This window comes from Curcuma longa, unplaced genomic scaffold, assembly GCF_044706935.1.
Source record: "Curcuma longa cultivar G26 ecotype Majalengka, Jawa Barat unplaced genomic scaffold, ITB_CL_G26_1.1 contig_19391, whole genome shotgun sequence".
Classification (NCBI taxonomy): domain Eukaryota; kingdom Viridiplantae; phylum Streptophyta; class Magnoliopsida; order Zingiberales; family Zingiberaceae; genus Curcuma; species Curcuma longa.
The window spans coordinates 20493-26212 of record NW_027431088.1 but is presented as its reverse complement, the minus strand read 5'-3'; the positions used below and the strand labels follow the sequence as shown (position 1 = coordinate 26212).

At 31.0% G+C, this 5720-nt stretch overlaps 1 pseudogene; it reads right to left on the bottom strand.

The window, feature by feature from the left end:
• Positions 1-555: 555 nt before the first annotated feature.
• Positions 556-5106, bottom strand: LOC141817129 (wall-associated receptor kinase 5-like; annotated as a pseudogene).
• Between the last annotated feature and the right edge of the window lie 614 nt (positions 5107-5720).

Below are 5720 nucleotides of genomic sequence, written 5' to 3'. Positions count from 1 at the left end.
GTATTTCTTCTAGATGGGAGAGAAGTTACATCAATTGCCTCGATGGATAGACATATATAGCCATTACTTCAGAGATGAAGTTAGATAGCATTAATGAGTTGAACTTGTTGAGTTTGATTAAACCATTAGAAACCTCATCATCTTTCTAAACAAATTAATCCTCGAGAATATTATGCATCGAGGCTCTTTTTTTTTTCCTTGTGATGTCATTCAATTAACTTTGAAATAAATTTTTAAGAAAATGAAACAAAGAAAATCATGGTAAGAAATTTAGCATATGAATGCCCAATCTTAATCATCTTATCCATACATATTGTACTTCCAAATGCTTGCGAACTTGATATCATATTTATGTGATACAATATTCTTAGCAAATTTCTATAAAACACATTCCATAATTTCACAAAATAAAAAGCTAATATATTAACATTATAAAATATCATGAACGTAATAAAATTAAAATTTTATAGTGAACAATATAATTACTGAAAATATAAGAGTTGTATTCTAGTTTCATAAACTTAGGAATTTATTTATGCAAAGATACAGATAGACAAGATAATATGTACATTGTACAATATACATATATCAATGACTACAAAATTACTTATACAAAGTTCATGATGATAATAAAAAGATGCAAATTGCACATGCTTGCATATACATAAAACAAATTAACGAGCGCAATTTTGTGACCACATAAGTTCCTTCTCAAAGCTATAATTCCTAGAATTTCCTTGAGTTATTTCATCCACCAATTGTGAGGAAGAGTGAGATGGCATACTGAGTAAACATTCAGTTTCCTCATTCCCTTCTAGAATACAAACTCCCTTCTTTTTCATTCTAACTTTTCTCATGCTTTGCAATTTATATTCAACCTCTTTCATTGTAGGCCTATTCGCACCTTTCAAATTCAAGCATATTTCTATCAAACTACTAATTTCAAGAAACTCTTGGTTTGTTCCTTCTTGTAAAACACGATCTTCTATAAGATCAAGCAACGTGTTCTCTCTTGTTGCTTGAAGGAAATTCATGGCTAGATTTTGTTGTAACCCATTTTTGGTTGAGAAGATGGGCTTCTTTCCGGTCAAAAGTTCAAGAAGAATAATTCCAAAACTATAAACATCACTTTTCTCTGTCAATTGACTAGTTTGATAATACTCTGGATCAATATACCCAAAAGTACCATGTATGGCAGTAACTATGTGTGTTTGATCAAGAGGAATAAATCTTGATGCTCCAAAGTCCGATACCTTCGCCTTAAAAGTATCATCTAAAAGAATATTTGATGACTTGACATCCCTATGGAAGACAGACATAGAAGCAGCTGAGTGTAAATAGGCAAGAGCTCCTGCAGATTCTGAGGCAATCCTGAGCCGATCATCCCATGACAATTTTGATTCACCTTGTGAAACATGCAGATGATCAGAAAGAGTCCCGTTAGAGATAAATTCATAAATCAGCAAAGGAACTTCAGTTTCTAAACAACATCCAAGAAGCTTAACTACATTCCTATGATTGATCTGAGAAAGAACCGCAACCTCATTTATAAATTGGTCAATCTCACTTGTCTTAACTGTTTTTGACTTTTTTATGGCAACAACTCGTTGATCTGATAGAATTCCTTTGTAAACTGTTCCATGTCCTCCCCTTCCAAGTACTCGAGTTTCATCAAAATTATTTGTTGCCTTTTCTATTTCTTCCAGAGAAAATACGTTTGTTCTCTCCTCAACATGATCACTTGTGGAGATTAATTGTTGAAGTAGTAAACCATGATTCCTTAGAAAATTCCTTTTTTTAATTTTCTGTTGATTTCTTTGCTTCCATTTCTTGCATACGATGAACAATGTTATGCAAAAGAGCAAGAAACTTGTTCCAATGCTAGCACCAAGGATGACACCTGCACAAAATTGATTTGTTGCTTTCTATTTTAATTTATTTTTCCATATAATTACATAAATATCAATCATAAAATAATATTTCTTACCAATAGGGATGTACCAAAAAAGAGGATTCCTTTTGTGAGAGAGGCATGCTCCTTTATAAGGATCACCAGATGTTCCCGGGGGGCATATGCATCTGAAACGTCCTTCTATATTTATACAATCTCCAGTGCAAACTTTTGTAGAAGAATTACATTCATTGATATCTAAAATTCAATAACACTTTGTCAATACATCACATGTTTAAAATATAAATTATATACACCACTAAAGTTTCCTTTCATCGAATGTTAAATGTCAAAAGAAACCATAATCAACTTTACATATACTATTTTTAGAATTTATTCAATCATTAAGATTTTATCAGTATTTTATATAAAATAATAGCTCAAAATTGTATGAAAAGTTCTAAATGCAAATCCTCTTCTACTCGAATATATATATTTTTTTATTAATGTGTAAAATAATAAATTAATATTTATTAATTAATCAATACATAGAAAGAACACGGTTATAGATATTATAATATGTTATTAAAATTGTGTCAGTGTGACAGTAGTGTGCATACTTTTTAATATCTCATATTTAAAATTCATATATCATACATATCTTGAACAAAAGTGAGAAATTAAGGATGTTTTTATACCTTGACATCCACCATGAAGGTAAGGATTTCCATCATAGCCATCCTCGCATATGCATCTATATCCGTCTTCATTTGAATACCCTTCATATTTTACATCCAAACATGAGCTGTGTTCATGGATACATGCGAAGGTGGCGTTGTCTTTTGCAGCATCCTTGCAAGATTGATAGTCTACTACCCAATTAATGACCATAGTATCCTTGTAAAAATCAGAAGAATCACTGTACTCCAGTTGCCCTTCCTTTAATGAAATGTTGCTCACTACACGATCATCACCATATGTATATAAGAGGTGGGTGGTCTCATTGCATGTTAGAGCAAAGTAATTTCATCTCGATAACAACCTTGTTTTAGCCCAAACGGAAAGGGAATTGTAATATTTCCACATTTGGTTTCACAATCTTTTCCAGGAGTGGATGTGAAATTTTTATCTGTTAACGAACTCACAAATGATTAGTTGTAATATATATATGAATTCTATAAAATTATGCATCAAGTATACTTTTACAAGAGAATATAGAAGAGATTTAGAATCATCACCTAATTGACAACCTTCAGGTAGGTAGGGATTGCCGACATAATGTGAAGAACACCAACAATTATAACCAATGGTTTCATTCCGGTGTAATGGATCTGCATAAACGACATCATAGCATTCACTTTTATTACTACGACATGCATAAGTATCAGTTCCTCTTCACGGCTTCTTTGCAAGTTGAATTGAAGTACCAACCAAGAGAGGTCATCATTCCAGTTCTATTCCCATGGTTTATAAATCTTTTGACGTCATCATCATCGGTACGGTAGTCATTGTATATGATGGCTGTGATGCTGGAGTTACTATTGATGATCATATGATCCAAATTTCCATTGAGTCGAGTTAATTGAATAGCCCACGAATGTTGGCTAAATCTCGCACTATCCAAGTCAATGCTACAATGTCTATTTTTGGACAAATATCGGTGCTCAATAGTTGAAGTATTGATAGTGGAGCACATTGTAAAGCAATCATCTATCGTACTATTGGTGACAAGATCAACAATATTGGCAATAGCACTACAACCAACCACACCCAATTATGGTTCCGCCTGCTTATCAACTAAATAAGCTAAAAGAGAGAGGCAAATCTTTAAGATTGATCAATACCGTATTATTGAATTGTGCATTTGCATTCAATGTGATATATGGTGGTTCAATGTATACCAACTGCTCTTGTATATCAAAATTTCTTACTTGGATATTGCCATCTCCTAACAAGAGTCTTGGAGGATCCGAGTCATGTGAACAAGTAAGATTAAATCCAACACCATAAGAACAATAAGTGCCGATGCCAAAAGGATATTCAATTTTTATGTCACCGCATACTAATTCAGAACAATTGGAAGGGAGAGTAAAATTCTCATTTTCCGATAGCCAACTTGTGACACCCTTCAATGACATCAATAATGTAATTTGCAGCAGCAATATGTCCGCGAATTCCATTTTATATTCCTACAAATTAATTATTAATAAAAGTATATAATCAATTAACAGAGAAATGATCATAATACGTATGTGTGCATTAATAAAAAAACTACTCCAAGAGAAATTATATATGTACTTCTAGGAACGAGTTTGCATGATGTACATTATCAATTAATTAATCACGAGTTTGCAATATATTTATTCTCTTTTTCCAAAAATAGAATAGTCTTGCAATCAAAAAGTTATTAATTTAGTTGGATTGCTTTAGGAGAAAATGATAATTATTATAAGAGTTAAAAATATAATCTATGTTTAAGAAATTAGAAAAAAAAAAGCTTTTTTATTCACAAAACAAATGATAAATTTATCTCATTAATTTGTGAGTATTTCAACTAACAAAATATTCTTAATTAACTTGATCGAGTAGGCCATCCCAATTATGTATAGTATCAACAACAAGACATCTTGTTCATCAGAGAACCCATTAACATGATGATATGTAAGTCTAAAAATTCTCAAGACTTGGCTCATCTAATTAAGTCTTACAAATAAGCTCCTTCATTAGTCCACATAATTTCATGTGGAATTGTTAATTTTATAGGAACTAGAAATCATTTTTTAATATATTGAGTCCATCGTGAGTTTGATTTATTCAATCGTACTGGCCAACATAATATATAAAATTGACTCAATTGATCTATTCAATATTCCAATCAATCAAGCTCAACAAGTCAGCTAGCAAATTAAGAAAGTCTTATCAATTGAATCAATTAAGTCTATCTTAACCAACCATTAGGTGAACTAGAGAATCCATTAACTTGATATGCCCAACCATTTGAAATGAACCATTCCTGCTTAAACTATTCATCTAAACATCAAAATAAAATCATTGAGAAAAAGAATCATTTTGATTCCACTCTATTTATGTGTATTAAACACAATCTTATAGTAACTAAATATTAATTAATTAAGACGCATAGAAGTGAAGAGAAAATACTTATATCGAATTTGGTAGCCAACTCACTAACTTGATTGATTACGGCTTCTTTCTTCAACCAAAGTACAATTATCCCGTGGGATCTAAGTTCTTTATATAGAGATAATGTTGTGCTACGTGGAATCAATATTGATCAAAGAATAAGAATCATGTATTTTTAATCCCATATAAAATAATAATATGTCAGCGTGGACTTGACTTCAAGAGATATGTGATCAGGCCAATCACTATCGTTTCATTTAAAGAGATTAAAACAGAAATGGATAGAAATTATTTTCCTTGCTCACCTTTTAGCCATATCATTATTTTAATCTTCTATATGTTATTTATTTTATTTTAATCTTATACGTGCCATGCATGTATATACATTGTGCATGAAATTTCAATCATATATTTTTCATTTTACATAGGAGAATAGTTAGCTGTTGTTATGATATATATAGGCTTCTTCTGTAGAGTTGCTTGAGTCGTGAAATAATGCAACTTAGTAAATGTGCTTAAAGTTAATTGTATATTATAATTGAGGTATTATTTTCATAGGACAAAAATGAAAAGGACACCCTTTTTTTTTATTGAAATCGTCAAAGGAGCATCTTTTTGATTTAGTATCAAAAGGGTATTATAGTAGCTATATGTTTATAACTAATATAATATAAACACTTCAATTCTA